This window comes from Castor canadensis, chromosome 10 (assembly GCF_047511655.1).
Source record: "Castor canadensis chromosome 10, mCasCan1.hap1v2, whole genome shotgun sequence".
NCBI classification, from domain to species: domain Eukaryota; kingdom Metazoa; phylum Chordata; class Mammalia; order Rodentia; family Castoridae; genus Castor; species Castor canadensis.
In genome coordinates, this window is record NC_133395.1 from 87,402,608 (window position 1) to 87,417,433 (window position 14,826).

Consider the following 14,826-nt stretch of genomic DNA (forward strand, 5'->3'; position numbering starts at 1 on the left):
CAGGCCACGTTGGGGACCGCTCCCCAACTGCCCTACAGGCGGGCGGGGAGGGACGTGCGGAAGCCATGAGAAAGTGGGTCCTGCACCCCTGCGGGCCCCACAGCGGGACGCGCCACACCTGGGCTCGCCACAAGGTGGTGCACTGGGTCCAGGGCAAGATGCCAGGGGACAGAGAAGCAGGGAGCCTCAGTCGGGTGCTGCTCCACGTCGCGCTCCGTCGCTCAACCCAAGACAGGGCAGCCAGCGCGCGACCTCTACGTGGGATCCCGCCTCCCACGGCAGAGCCTGCGGTCACAGGGACAGAGGGCGCAGGCCGCCAGAGCTCCGGATGCCAGCGGCAGCTCCCCGTCCCGCTCAAAGGGAGGGAGTGCCGCCGCTGGCGCCCAGTCGCCTGTGCCACCCTCCGGGTCTCAAAGCACTCCTCAGTCAGCTCAAGGACCGGGGCCACCTGGCCTTCGGGGTCACATGGGCTTGGGCACGACGGAAGGGACCGCTTGCCCCCGTGGAACAGACATTCTCCCCGTGGACAACCTCAGGTGCCGGGACCCTCTGCTCCGCCTTGGAAAACCCACCTTCTGCAATGTATGCCCAACGCAATCAGGCCGAGCAGATTGACCCCCTCGGCCCGGCCCCAGTGTGTGATGGGTCTCTGTGCGTGAGGGCTTGCTCTTCCCCACCTACACCAGGCACGGCATCTAACACACACACACACACACACACACACACACACACACACCACGCAGAGACACCCAGACCACGCACGCACGCACGGGGACGCACCCTCCTCTCCCCCACCCCACACACGAGCAGCCGAAGGACAAGAGGGTATGGCTGGGGCCTGAGCGGGAACAAGCGAAGCCTTGGTTTGCGGCCCCTCGGCCATCTGCATCAGGATTTTTGTCTGGGCTCGGAGGCCAGAGGATCTCTGCCATTTGCTAGCAGGGCCAGGGATGGCAGGAGGGTGGGTACGGGGCTCAGCGAGGGCCAGTTCTGCTGGCACGATCCTGTAGCACGTGGCCGCGTAGCACGGGGCCGGGTCTGATGGAGGCCAAGCAGGGGCACAAGACCCAGCAGCGGCACAGGGAAGAGGCCCAGGGCACCCAGGAGCAGACGAGACCCGGGAGTCGTGCGTGCTTGGCGTGGCCGCGGGCCCCGTGATGCCCGAGGACTCGAGTGCTCAGCCCCGTGTAGTGGCCGCGAAGGCCTGCCTGGGAGAAACGCCCCGGGAGGCCGGCAGGAACCCGGGATCGGAAGGGATGTGGAGGGGCCCCGGGTCGGAGGAGATGGCTTTGGCTGTGTTTGGTTTTGTTTCTTCTTCCCAAGATCCCAGGTGTGAAAGGGGCCAGAGGTGAAGTCCTGGGCTGGAAAGCCTCACGATTCAGCCCCGCAGCCCCAGGCCCTGAGTGTGGAGGAGGGCGGAGCGGGTCGGCGAAGGGCGCGGCTGCCGTTTTCCTGATGGGCTGGAGGGGCAGTGGCGCTTTCCGGACGAAGAGGACCGGAAGGGTCCCCGAGACCTCCGCTGGGAGCCACGCACCCACCCAAGGATACGGCTCCAGGAGGCGACGGAGGAGGGCGGCTGCTTGCCCTGGCCCGAGCTGTGCGTCCCCCGCCTTGGCCACAGCAGTGAACATTCCCAGAAGAACAAGCGCCCGAGAGCACTGAGAAATTTTCCCCCGAGAAAACTTGACCCTCGTCCTGGCATCAGGACACCTCGGGAAGAAAGCCACTCAGCGGCCACCTGGGCGAGACCGGCTGCCCGAGCAGGCGCGCGGGGCCTCTGGCCGCTGGCCCCGGGCTGCCAGCCCCAACCCGGACTCCCAGCCGTGCCAGGAGAGCAGCGTGGAGACGCACGCCGGGGCCCTCGGCAGGCTCTTGGGGCTCCCGGAGGCGGCGGCTAGCGTCTACGGCCATACCACCCTGAACGCGCCCGATCTCGTCTGATCTCGGAAGCTAAGCAGGGTCGGGCCTGGTTAGTACTTGGATGGGAGACCGCCTGGGAATACCGGGTGCTGTAGGCTTTTGCTCCTCCCTCCCTCGCTGCTCCTTTTGTCTTCGGGGACTTCGCCACCACCCCCCCCACCACCACCACCCCCAGCACCACCACCACCACCACCACCACAACGACCCACCGTGACCACGACCCCGACCCCGTCCGGGCCACCCGCCAGACCCACGCACACCGAATCCTCACAGCTACGTCCCCGAATCCTCTCCCCTCCCCACACTCTCCTGGGGCGCGCGCCCGCGACACGGGTCACCAGCGAGGTTGGTCCCAGGCCACGTTGGGGACCGCTCCCCAACTGCCCTCCAGGCGGGCGGGGAGGGACGTGCGGAAGCCATGAGAAAGTGGGTCCTGCACCCCAGCGGGCCCCACAGCGGGACGCGCCACACCTGGGCTCGCCACAAGGTGGTGCATTGGGTCCATTGCAAGACGACAGGGGACAGAGAAGCAGGGAGCCTCAGTCGGGTGCTGCTCCACGTCGTGCTCCGTCGCTCAACCCAAGACAGGGCAGCCAGCGCGCGACCTCTACGTGGGATCCCGCCTCCCACGGCAGAGCCTGCGGTCACAGGGACAGAGGGCGCAGGCCGCCAGAGCTCCGGATGCCAGCGGCAGCTCCCCGTCACGCTCAAAGGGAGGGAGGGCCGCCGCTGGCGCCCAGTCGCCTGTGCCACCCTCCGGGTCTCAAAGCACTCCTCAGTCAGCTCAAGGACCGGGGCCACCTGGCCTTCGGGGTCACATGGGCTTGGGCACGACGGAAGGGACCGCTTGCCCCCGTGCAACAGACATTCTCCCTGTGGACAACCTCAGGTGCCGGGACCCTCTGCTCCGCCTTGGAAAACCCACCTTCTGCAATGTATGCCCAACGCAATCAGGCCGAGCAGATTGACCCCCTCGGCCCGGCCCCAGTGTGTGATGGGGCTCTGTGCGTGAGAGCTTGCTCTTCCCCACCTACACCAGGCACGGCATCTAACACACACACACACACACACACACACCACGCAGAGACACCCAGACCACGCACGCACGCACGGGGACGCACCCTCCTCTCCCCCACCCCACACACGAGCAGCCGAAGGACAAGAGGGTATGGCTGGGGCCTGAGCGGGAACAAGCGAAGCCTTGGTTTGCGGCCCCTCGGCCAACTGCATCAGGATTTTTGTCTGGGCTCGGAGGCCAGAGGATCTCTGCCATTTGCTAGCAGGGCCAGGGATGGCAGGAGGGTGGGTACGGGGCTCAGCCAGGGCCAGTTCTGCTGGCACGATCCTGTAGCACGTGGCCGCGTAGCACGGGGCCGGGTCTGAAGGAGGCCAAGCAGGGGCACAAGACCCAGCAGCGGCACAGGGAAGAGGCCCAGGGCACCCAGGAGTTGACGAGACCCGGGAGTCGTGCGTGCTTGGCGTGGCCGCGGGCCCCGTGACGCCCGAGGACTCGAGTGCTCAGCCCCGTGTAGTGGCCGCGAAGGCCTGCCTGGGAGAAACGCCCCGGGAGGCCGGCAGGAACCCGGGATCGGAAGGGATGTGGAGGGGCCCCGGGTCGGAGGAGATGGCTTTGGCTGTGTTTGGTTTTGTTTCTTCTTCCCAAGATCCCGGGTGTGAAAGGGGCCAGAGGTGAAGTCCTGGGCTGGAAAGCCTCACGATTCAGCCCCGCAGCCCCAGGCCCTTAGTGTGGAGGAGGGCGGAGCGGGTCGGCGAAGGGCGCGGCTGCCGTTTTCCTGATGGGCTGGAGGGGCAGTGGCGCTTTCCGGACGAAGAGGACCGGAAGGGTCCCCGAGACCTCCGCTGGGAGCCACGCACCCACCCAAGGATACGGCTCCAGGAGGCGACGGAGGAGGGCGGCTGCTTGCCCTGGCCCGAGCTGTGCGTCCCCCGCCTTGGCCACAGCAGTGGACATTCCCAGAAGAACAAGCGCCCGAGAGCACTGAGAAATTTTCCCCCGAGAAAACTTGACCCTCGTCCTGGCAGCAGGACACCTCGGGAAGAAAGCCACCCAGCGGCCACCTGGGCGAGTCCGGCTGCCCGAGCAGGCACGCGGGGCCTCTGGCCGCTCGTCCCGGGCTGCCAGCCCCCACCCGGACTCCCAGCCGTGCCAGGAGAGCAGCGTGGAGACGCAAGCCGGGGCCCTCGGCAGGCTCTTGGGGCTCCCGGAGGCGGCGGCTAGCGTCTACGGCCATACCACCCTGAACGCGCCCGATCTCGTCTGATCTCGGAAGCTAAGCAGGGTCGGGCCTGGTTAGTACTTGGATGGGAGACCGCCTGGGAATACCGGGTGCTGTAGGCTTTTGCTCCTCCCTCCCTCGCTGCTCCTTTTGTCTTCGGGGACTTCGCCACCACCCCCCCCCCCACCACCACCACCCCCAGCACCACCACCACCACCACCACCACAACGACCCACCGTGACCACGACCCCGACCCCGTCCGGGCCACCCGCCAGACCCACGCACACCGAATCCTCACAGCTACGTCCCCGAATCCTCTCCCCTCCCCACACTCTCCTGGGGCGCGCGCCCGCGACACGGGTCACCAGCGAGGTTGGTCCCAGGCCACGTTGGGGACCGCTCCCCAACTGCCCTCCAGGCGGGCGGGGAGGGACGTGCGGAAGCCATGAGAAAGTGGGTCCTGCACCCCAGCGGGCCCCACAGCGGGACGCGCCACACCTGGGCTCGCCACAAGGTGGTGCACTGGGTCCAGGGCAAGACGCCAGGGGACAGAGAAGCAGGGAGCCTCAGTCGGGTGCTGCTCCACGTCGCGCTCCATCGCTCAACCCAAGACAGGGCAGCCAGCGCGCGACCTCTACGTGGGATCCCGCCTCCCACGGCAGAGCCTGCGGTCACAGGGACAGAGGGCGCAGGCCGCCAGAGCTCCGGATGCCAGCGGCAGCTCCCCGTCCCGCTCAAAGGGAGGGAGGGCCGCCGCTGGCGCCCAGTCGCCTGTGCCACCCTCCGGGTCTCAAAGCACTCCTCAGTCAGCTCAAGGACCGGGGCCACCTGGCCTTCGGGGTCACATGGGCTTGGGCACGACGGAAGGGACCGCTTGCCCCCGTGCAACAGACATTCTCCCCGTGGACAACCTCAGGTGCCGGGACCCTCTGCTCCGCCTTGGAAAACCCACCTTCTGCAATGTATGCCCAACGCAATCAGGCCGAGCAGATTGACCCCCTCGGCCCGGCCCCAGTGTGTGATGGGGCTCTGTGCGTGAGGGCTTGCTCTTCCCCACCTACACCAGGCACGGCATCTAACACACACACACACACACACACACACACACACACACACACCACGCAGAGACACCCAGACCACGCACGCACGCACGGGGACGCACCCTCCTCTCCCCCACCCCACACACGAGCAGCCGAAGGACAAGAGGGTATGGCTGGGGCCTGAGCGGGAACAAGCGAAGCCTTGGTTTGCGGCCCCTCGGCCAACTGCATCAGGATTTTTGTCTGGGCTCGGAGGCCAGAGGATCTCTGCCATTTGCTAGCAGGGCCAGGGATGGCAGGAGGGTGGGTACGGGGCTCAGCCAGGGCCAGTTCTGCTGGCACGATCCTGTAGCACATGGCCGCGTAGCACGGGGTCGGGACTGAAGGAGGCCAAGCAGGTGCACAAGACCCAGCAGCGGCACAGGGAAGAGGCCCAGGGCACCCAGGAGCAGACGAGACCCGGGAGTCGTGCGTGCTTGGCGTGGCCGCGGGCCCCGTGACGCCCGAGGACTCGAGTGCTCAGCCCCGTGTAGTGGCCGCGAAGGCCTGCCTGGGAGAAACGCCCCGGGAGGCCGGCAGGAACCCGGGATCGGAAGGGATGTGGAGGGGCCCCGGGTCGGAGGAGATGGCTTTGGCTGTGTTTGGTTTTGTTTCTTCTTCCCAAGATCCCGGGTGTGAAAGGGGCCAGAGGTGAAGTCCTGGGCTGGAAAGCCTCACGATTCAGCCCCACAGCCCCAGGCCCTGAGTGTGGAGGAGGGCGGAGCGGGTCGGCGAAGGGCGCGGCTGCCGTTTTCCTGATGGGCTGGAGGGGCAGTGGCGCTTTCCGGACGAAGAGGACCGGAAGGGTCCCCGAGACCTCCGCTGGGAGCCACGCACCCACCCAAGGATACGGCTCCAGGAGGCGACGGAGGAGGGCGGCTGCTTGCCCTGGCCCGAGCTGTGCGTCCCCCGCCTTGGCCACAGCAGTGGACATTCCCAGAAGAACAAGCGCCCGAGAGCCCTGAGAAATTTTCCCCCGAGAAAACTTGACCCTCGTCATGGCAGCAGGACACCTCGGGAAGAAAGCCACCCAGCGGCCACCTGGGCGAGACCGGCTGCCCGAGCAGGCGCGCGGGGCCTCTGGCCGCTGGCCCCGGGCTGCCAGCCCCCACCCGGACTCCCAGCCGTGCCAGGAGAGCAGCGTGGAGACGCACGCCGGGGCCCTCGGCAGGCTCTTGGGGCTCCCGGAGGCGGCGGCTAGCGTCTACGGCCATACCACCCTGAACGCGCCCGATCTCGTCTGATCTCGGAAGCTAAGCAGGGTCGGGCCTGGTTAGTACTTGGATGGGAGACCGCCTGGGAATACCGGGTGCTGTAGGCTTTTGCTCCTCCCTCCCTCGCTGCTCCTTTTGTCTTCGGGGACTTCGCCACCACCCCCCCCACCACCACCACCCCCAGCACCACCACCACCACCACCACCACAACGACCCACCGTGACCACGACCCCGACCCCGTCCGGGCCACCCGCCAGACCCACGCACACCGAATCCTCACAGCTACGTCCCCGAATCCTCTCCCCTCCCCACACTCTCCTGGGGCGCGCGCCCGCGACACGGGTCACCAGCGAGGTTGGTCCCAGGCCACGTTGGGGACCGCTCCCCAACTGCCCTCCAGGCGGGCGGGGAGGGACGTGCGGAAGCCATGAGAAAGTGGGTCCTGCACCCCAGCGGGCCCCACAGCGGGACGCGCCACACCTGGGCTCGCCACAAGGTGGTGCATTGGGTCCATTGCAAGACGACAGGGGACAGAGAAGCAGGGAGCCTCAGTCGGGTGCTGCTCCACGTCGTGCTCCGTCGCTCAACCCAAGACAGGGCAGCCAGCGCGCGACCTCTACGTGGGATCCCGCCTCCCACGGCAGAGCCTGCGGTCACAGGGACAGAGGGCGCAGGCCGCCAGAGCTCCGGATGCCAGCGGCAGCTCCCCGTCACGCTCAAAGGGAGGGAGGGCCGCCGCTGGCGCCCAGTCGCCTGTGCCACCCTCCGGGTCTCAAAGCACTCCTCAGTCAGCTCAAGGACCGGGGCCACCTGGCCTTCGGGGTCACATGGGCTTGGGCACGACGGAAGGGACCGCTTGCCCCCGTGCAACAGACATTCTCCCCGTGGACAACCTCAGGTGCCGGGACCCTCTGCTCCGCCTTGGAAAACCCACCTTCTGCAATGTATGCCCAACGCAATCAGGCCGAGCAGATTGACCCCCTCGGCCCGGCCCCAGTGTGTGATGGGGCTCTGTGCGTGAGAGCTTGCTCTTCCCCACCTACACCAGGCACGGCATCTAACACACACACACACACACACACACACCACGCAGAGACACCCAGACCACGCACGCACGCACGGGGACGCACCCTCCTCTCCCCCACCCCACACACGAGCAGCCGAAGGACAAGAGGGTATGGCTGGGGCCTGAGCGGGAACAAGCGAAGCCTTGGTTTGCGGCCCCTCGGCCAACTGCATCAGGATTTTTGTCTGGGCTCGGAGGCCAGAGGATCTCTGCCATTTGCTAGCAGGGCCAGGGATGGCAGGAGGGTGGGTACGGGGCTCAGCCAGGGCCAGTTCTGCTGGCACGATCCTGTAGCACGTGGCCGCGTAGCACGGGGCCGGGTCTGAAGGAGGCCAAGCAGGGGCACAAGACCCAGCAGCGGCACAGGGAAGAGGCCCAGGGCACCCAGGAGTTGACGAGACCCGGGAGTCGTGCGTGCTTGGCGTGGCCGCGGGCCCCGTGACGCCCGAGGACTCGAGTGCTCAGCCCCGTGTAGTGGCCGCGAAGGCCTGCCTGGGAGAAACGCCCCGGGAGGCCGGCAGGAACCCGGGATCGGAAGGGATGTGGAGGGGCCCCGGGTCGGAGGAGATGGCTTTGGCTGTGTTTGGTTTTGTTTCTTCTTCCCAAGATCCCGGGTGTGAAAGGGGCCAGAGGTGAAGTCCTGGGCTGGAAAGCCTCACGATTCAGCCCCGCAGCCCCAGGCCCTTAGTGTGGAGGAGGGCGGAGCGGGTCGGCGAAGGGCGCGGCTGCCGTTTTCCTGATGGGCTGGAGGGGCAGTGGCGCTTTCCGGACGAAGAGGACCGGAAGGGTCCCCGAGACCTCCGCTGGGAGCCACGCACCCACCCAAGGATACGGCTCCAGGAGGCGACGGAGGAGGGCGGCTGCTTGCCCTGGCCCGAGCTGTGCGTCCCCCGCCTTGGCCACAGCAGTGGACATTCCCAGAAGAACAAGCGCCCGAGAGCACTGAGAAATTTTCCCCCGAGAAAACTTGACCCTCGTCCTGGCAGCAGGACACCTCGGGAAGAAAGCCACCCAGCGGCCACCTGGGCGAGTCCGGCTGCCCGAGCAGGCACGCGGGGCCTCTGGCCGCTCGTCCCGGGCTGCCAGCCCCCACCCGGACTCCCAGCCGTGCCAGGAGAGCAGCGTGGAGACGCAAGCCGGGGCCCTCGGCAGGCTCTTGGGGCTCCCGGAGGCGGCGGCTAGCGTCTACGGCCATACCACCCTGAACGCGCCCGATCTCGTCTGATCTCGGAAGCTAAGCAGGGTCGGGCCTGGTTAGTACTTGGATGGGAGACCGCCTGGGAATACCGGGTGCTGTAGGCTTTTGCTCCTCCCTCCCTCGCTGCTCCTTTTGTCTTCGGGGACTTCGCCACCACCCCCCCCCCCACCACCACCACCCCCAGCACCACCACCACCACCACCACCACAACGACCCACCGTGACCACGACCCCGACCCCGTCCGGGCCACCCGCCAGACCCACGCACACCGAATCCTCACAGCTACGTCCCCGAATCCTCTCCCCTCCCCACACTCTCCTGGGGCGCGCGCCCGCGACACGGGTCACCAGCGAGGTTGGTCCCAGGCCACGTTGGGGACCGCTCCCCAACTGCCCTCCAGGCGGGCGGGGAGGGACGTGCGGAAGCCATGAGAAAGTGGGTCCTGCACCCCAGCGGGCCCCACAGCGGAACGCGCCACACCTGGGCTCGCCACAAGGTGGTGCACTGGGTCCAGGGCAAGACGCCAGGGGACAGAGAAGCAGGGAGCCTCAGTCGGGTGCTGCTCCACGTCGCGCTCCATCGCTCAACCCAAGACAGGGCAGCCAGCGCGCGACCTCTACGTGGGATCCCGCCTCCCACGGCAGAGCCTGCGGTCACAGGGACAGAGGGCGCAGGCCGCCAGAGCTCCGGATGCCAGCGGCAGCTCCCCGTCCCGCTCAAAGGGAGGGAGGGCCGCCGCTGGCGCCCAGTCGCCTGTGCCACCCTCCGGGTCTCAAAGCACTCCTCAGTCAGCTCAAGGACCGGGGCCACCTGGCCTTCGGGGTCACATGGGCTTGGGCACGACGGAAGGGACCGCTTGCCCCCGTGCAACAGACATTCTCCCCGTGGACAACCTCAGGTGCCGGGACCCTCTGCTCCGCCTTGGAAAACCCACCTTCTGCAATGTATGCCCAACGCAATCAGGCCGAGCAGATTGACCCCCTCGGCCCGGCCCCAGTGTGTGATGGGGCTCTGTGCGTGAGGGCTTGCTCTTCCCCACCTACACCAGGCACGGCATCTAACACACACACACACACACACACACACACACACACACACACCACGCAGAGACACCCAGACCACGCACGCACGCACGGGGACGCACCCTCCTCTCCCCCACCCCACACACGAGCAGCCGAAGGACAAGAGGGTATGGCTGGGGCCTGAGCGGGAACAAGCGAAGCCTTGGTTTGCGGCCCCTCGGCCAACTGCATCAGGATTTTTGTCTGGGCTCGGAGGCCAGAGGATCTCTGCCATTTGCTAGCAGGGCCAGGGATGGCAGGAGGGTGGGTACGGGGCTCAGCCAGGGCCAGTTCTGCTGGCACGATCCTGTAGCACATGGCCGCGTAGCACGGGGTCGGGACTGAAGGAGGCCAAGCAGGTGCACAAGACCCAGCAGCGGCACAGGGAAGAGGCCCAGGGCACCCAGGAGCAGACGAGACCCGGGAGTCGTGCGTGCTTGGCGTGGCCGCGGGCCCCGTGACGCCCGAGGACTCGAGTGCTCAGCCCCGTGTAGTGGCCGCGAAGGCCTGCCTGGGAGAAACGCCCCGGGAGGCCGGCAGGAACCCGGGATCGGAAGGGATGTGGAGGGGCCCCGGGTCGGAGGAGATGGCTTTGGCTGTGTTTGGTTTTGTTTCTTCTTCCCAAGATCCCGGGTGTGAAAGGGGCCAGAGGTGAAGTCCTGGGCTGGAAAGCCTCACGATTCAGCCCCACAGCCCCAGGCCCTGAGTGTGGAGGAGGGCGGAGCGGGTCGGCGAAGGGCGCGGCTGCCGTTTTCCTGATGGGCTGGAGGGGCAGTGGCGCTTTCCGGACGAAGAGGACCGGAAGGGTCCCCGAGACCTCCGCTGGGAGCCACGCACCCACCCAAGGATACGGCTCCAGGAGGCGACGGAGGAGGGCGGCTGCTTGCCCTGGCCCGAGCTGTGCGTCCCCCGCCTTGGCCACAGCAGTGGACATTCCCAGAAGAACAAGCGCCCGAGAGCCCTGAGAAATTTTCCCCCGAGAAAACTTGACCCTCGTCATGGCAGCAGGACACCTCGGGAAGAAAGCCACCCAGCGGCCACCTGGGCGAGACCGGCTGCCCGAGCAGGCGCGCGGGGCCTCTGGCCGCTGGCCCCGGGCTGCCAGCCCCCACCCGGACTCCCAGCCGTGCCAGGAGAGCAGCGTGGAGACGCACGCCGGGGCCCTCGGCAGGCTCTTGGGGCTCCCGGAGGCGGCGGCTAGCGTCTACGGCCATACCACCCTGAACGCGCCCGATCTCGTCTGATCTCGGAAGCTAAGCAGGGTCGGGCCTGGTTAGTACTTGGATGGGAGACCGCCTGGGAATACCGGGTGCTGTAGGCTTTTGCTCCTCCCTCCCTCGCTGCTCCTTTTGTCTTCGGGGACTTCGCCACCACCCCCCCCCCACCACCACCACCCCCAGCACCACCACCACCACCACCACCACAACGACCCACCGTGACCACGACCCCGACCCCGTCCGGGCCACCCGCCAGACCCACGCACACCGAATCCTCACAGCTACGTCCCCGAATCCTCTCCCCTCCCCACACTCTCCTGTGGCACGCGCCCGCGACACGGGTCACCAGCGAGGTTGGTCCCAGGCCACGTTGGGGACCGCTCCCCAACTGCCCTCCAGGCGGGCGGGGAGGGACGTGCGGAAGCCATGAGAAAGTGGGTCCTGCACCCCAGCGGGCCCCACAGCGGGACGCGCCACACCTGGGCTCGCCACAAGGTGGTGCACTGGGTCCAGGGCAAGACGCCAGGGGACAGAGAAGCAGGGAGCCTCAGTCGGGTGCTGCTCCACGTCGCGCTCCGTCGCTCAACCCAAGACAGGGCAGCCAGCGCGCGACCTCTACGTGGGATCCCGCCTCCCACGGCAGAGCCTGCGGTCACAGGGACAGAGGGCGCAGGCCGCCAGAGCTCCAGATGCCAGCGGCAGCTCCCCGTCCCGCTCAAAGGGAGGGAGGGCCGCCGCTGGCGCCCAGTCGCCTGTGCCACCCTCCGGGTCTCAAAGCACTCCTCAGTCAGCTCAAGGACCGGGGCCACCTGGCCTTCGGTGTCACATGGGCTTGGGCACGACGGAAGGGACCGCTTGCCCCCGTGGAACAGACATTCTCCCCGTGGACAACCTCAGGTGCCGGGACCCTCTGCTCCGCCTTGGAAAACCCACCTTCTGCAATGTATGCCCAACGCAATCAGGCCGAGCAGATTGACCCCCTCGGCCCGGCCCCAGTGTGTGATGGGGCTCTGTGCGTGAGGGCTTGCTCTTCCCCACCTACACCAGGCACGGCATCTAACACACACACACACACACACACACACCACGCAGAGACACCCAGACCACGCACGCACGCACGGGGACGCACCCTCCTCTCCCCCACCCCACACACGAGCAGCCGAAGGACAAGAGGGTATGGCTGGGGCCTGAGCGGGAACAAGCGAAGCCTTGGTTTGCGGCCCCTCGGCCAACTGCATCAGGATTTTTGTCTGGGCTCGGAGGCCAGAGGATCTCTGCCATTTGCTAGCAGGGCCAGGGATGGCAGGAGGGTGGGTACGGGGCTCAGCCAGGGCCAGTTCTGCTGGCACGATCCTGTAGCACGTGGCCGCGTAGCACGGGGCCGGGTCTGAAGGAGGCCAAGCAGGGGCACAAGACCCAGCAGCGGCACAGGGAAGAGGCCCAGGGCACCCAGGAGCAGACGAGACCCGGGAGTCGTGCGTGCTTGGCGTGGCCGCGGGCCCCGTGACGCCCGAGGACTCGAGTGCTCAGCCCCGTGTAGTGGCCGCGAAGGCCTGCCTGGGAGAAACGCCCCGGGAGGCCGGCAGGAACCCGGGATCGGAAGGGATGTGGAGGGGCCCCGGGTCGGAGGAGATGGCTTTGGCTGTGTTTGGTTTTGTTTCTTCTTCCCAAGATCCCGGGTGTGAAAGGGGCCAGAGGTGAAGTCCTGGGCTGGAAAGCCTCACGATTCAGCCCCGCAGCCCCAGGCCCTGAGTGTGGAGGAGGGCGGAGCGGGTCGGCGAAGGGCGCGGCTGCCGTTTTCCTGATGGGCTGGAGGGGCAGTGGCGCTTTCCGGACGAAGAGGACCGGAAGGGTCCCCGAGACCTCCGCTGGGAGCCACGCACCCACCCAAGGATACGGCTCCAGGAGGCGACGGAGGAGGGCGGCTGCTTGCCCTGGCCCGAGCTGTGCGTCCCCCGCCTTGGCCACAGCAGTGGACATTCCCAGAAGAACAAGCGCCCGAGAGCACTGAGAAATTTTCCCCCGAGAAAACTTGACCCTCGTCCTGGCAGCAGGACACCTCGGGAAGAAAGCCACCCAGCGGCCACCTGGGCGAGACCGGCTGCCCGAGCAGGCGCGCGGTGCCTCTGGCCGCTGGCCCCGGGCTGCCAGCCCCCACCCGGACTCCCAGCCGTGCCAGGAGAGCAGCGTGGAGACGCACGCCGGGGCCCTCGGCAGGCTCTTGGGGCTCCCGGAGGCGGCGGCTAGCATCTACGGCCATACCACCCAGAACGCGCCCGATCTCGTCTGATCTCGGAAGCTAAGCAGGGTCGGGCCTGGTTAGTACTTGGATGGGAGACCGCCTGGGAATACCGGGTGCTGTAGGCTTTTGCTCCTCCCTCCCTCGCTGCTCCTTTTGTCTTCGGGGACTTCGCCACCACCCCCCCCACCACCACCACCACCCCCAGCACCACCACCACCACCACCACCACAACGACCCACCGTGACCACGACCCCAACCCCGTCCGGGCCACCCGCCAGACCCACGCACACCGAATCCTCACAGCTACGTCCCCGAATCCTCTCCCCTCCCCACACTCTCCTGGGGCGCGCGCCCGCGACACGGGTCACCAGCGAGGTTGGTCCCAGGCCACGTTGGGGACCGCTCCCCAACTGCCCTCCAGGCGGGCGGGGAGGGACGTGCGGAAGCCATGAGAAAGTGGGTCCTGCACCCCAGCGGGCCCCACAGCGGGACGCGCCACACCTGGGCTCGCCACAAGGTGTTTCACTGGGTCCAGGGCAAGACGCCAGGGGACAGAGAAGCAGGGAGCCTCAGTCGGGTGCTGCTCCACGTCGCGCTCCGTCGCTCAACCCAAGACAGGGCAGCCAGCGTGCGACCTCTACGTGGGATCCCGCCTCCCACGGCAGAGCCTGCGGTCACAGGGACAGAGGGCGCAGGCCGCCAGAGCTCGGGATGCCAGCGGCAGCTCCCCGTCCCGCTCAAAGGGAGGGAGGGCCGCCGCTGGCGCCCAGTCGCCTGTGCCACCCTCCGGGTCTCAAAGCACTCCTCAGTCAGCTCAAGGACCGGGGCCACCTGGCCTTCGGGGTCACATGGGCTTGGGCACGACGGAAGGGACCGCTTGCCCCCGTGGAACAGACATTCTCCCCGTGGACAACCTCAGGTGCCGGGACCCTCTGCTCCGCCTTGGAAAACCCACCTTCTGCAATGTATGCCCAACGCAATCAGGCCGAGCAGATTGACCCCCTCGGCCCGGCCCCAGTGTGTGATGGGGCTCTGTGCGTGAGGGCTTGCTCTTCCCCACCTACACCAGGCACGGCATCTAACACACACACACACACACACACACACACACACACACACACACACACACCACGCAGAGACACCCAGACCACGCACGCACGCACGGGGACGCACCCTCCTCTCCCCCACCCCACACACGAGCAGCCGAAGGACAAGAGGGTATGGCTGGGGCCTGAGCGGGAACAAGCGAAGCCTTGGTTTGCGGCCCCTCGGCCAACTGCATCAGGATTTTTGTCTGGGCTCGGAGGCCAGAGGATCTCTGCCATTTGCTAGCAGGGCCAGGGATGGCAGGAGGGTGGGTACGGGGCTCAGTCAGGGCCAGTTCTGCTGGCACGATCCTGTAGCACGTGGCCGCGTAGCACGGGGTCGGGTCTGAAGGAGGCCAAGCAGGGGCACAAGACCCAGCAGCGGCACAGGGAAGAGGCCCAGGGCACCCAGGAGCAGACGAGACCCGGGAGTCGTGCGTGCTTGGCGTGGCCGCGGGCCCCGTGACGCCCGAGGACTCGAGTGCTCAGCCCCGTGTAGTGGCCGCG

General features: G+C 67.4%; 6 non-coding genes across 6 annotated transcripts; all 6 read left to right on the forward strand.

Annotated features, from left to right (window-relative positions):
• The first annotated feature begins 1,899 nt into the window (after positions 1-1,899).
• Positions 1,900-2,018, forward strand: LOC141413532 (5S ribosomal RNA). Its single transcript, XR_012438323.1, has one exon. It is a non-coding gene; the product is annotated as a 5S ribosomal RNA (ribosomal RNA).
• Positions 2,019-4,160: 2,142 nt separating this feature from the next.
• LOC141413533 (5S ribosomal RNA) lies at positions 4,161-4,279 on the forward strand. The gene has a single exon (XR_012438324.1). It is a non-coding gene; the product is annotated as a 5S ribosomal RNA (ribosomal RNA).
• Positions 4,280-6,438: 2,159 nt separating this feature from the next.
• LOC141413534 (5S ribosomal RNA) lies at positions 6,439-6,557 on the forward strand. Its single transcript, XR_012438325.1, has one exon. It is a non-coding gene; the product is annotated as a 5S ribosomal RNA (ribosomal RNA).
• Positions 6,558-8,699: 2,142 nt separating this feature from the next.
• On the forward strand, positions 8,700-8,818 carry LOC141413536 (5S ribosomal RNA). The gene has a single exon (XR_012438327.1). It is a non-coding gene; the product is annotated as a 5S ribosomal RNA (ribosomal RNA).
• A 2,159-nt stretch (positions 8,819-10,977) lies between these two features.
• Positions 10,978-11,096, forward strand: LOC141413537 (5S ribosomal RNA). Its single transcript, XR_012438328.1, has one exon. It is a non-coding gene; the product is annotated as a 5S ribosomal RNA (ribosomal RNA).
• A 2,144-nt stretch (positions 11,097-13,240) lies between these two features.
• On the forward strand, positions 13,241-13,359 carry LOC141412871 (5S ribosomal RNA). The gene has a single exon (XR_012437713.1). It is a non-coding gene; the product is annotated as a 5S ribosomal RNA (ribosomal RNA).
• The last annotated feature ends 1,467 nt before the right edge of the window (positions 13,360-14,826 follow it).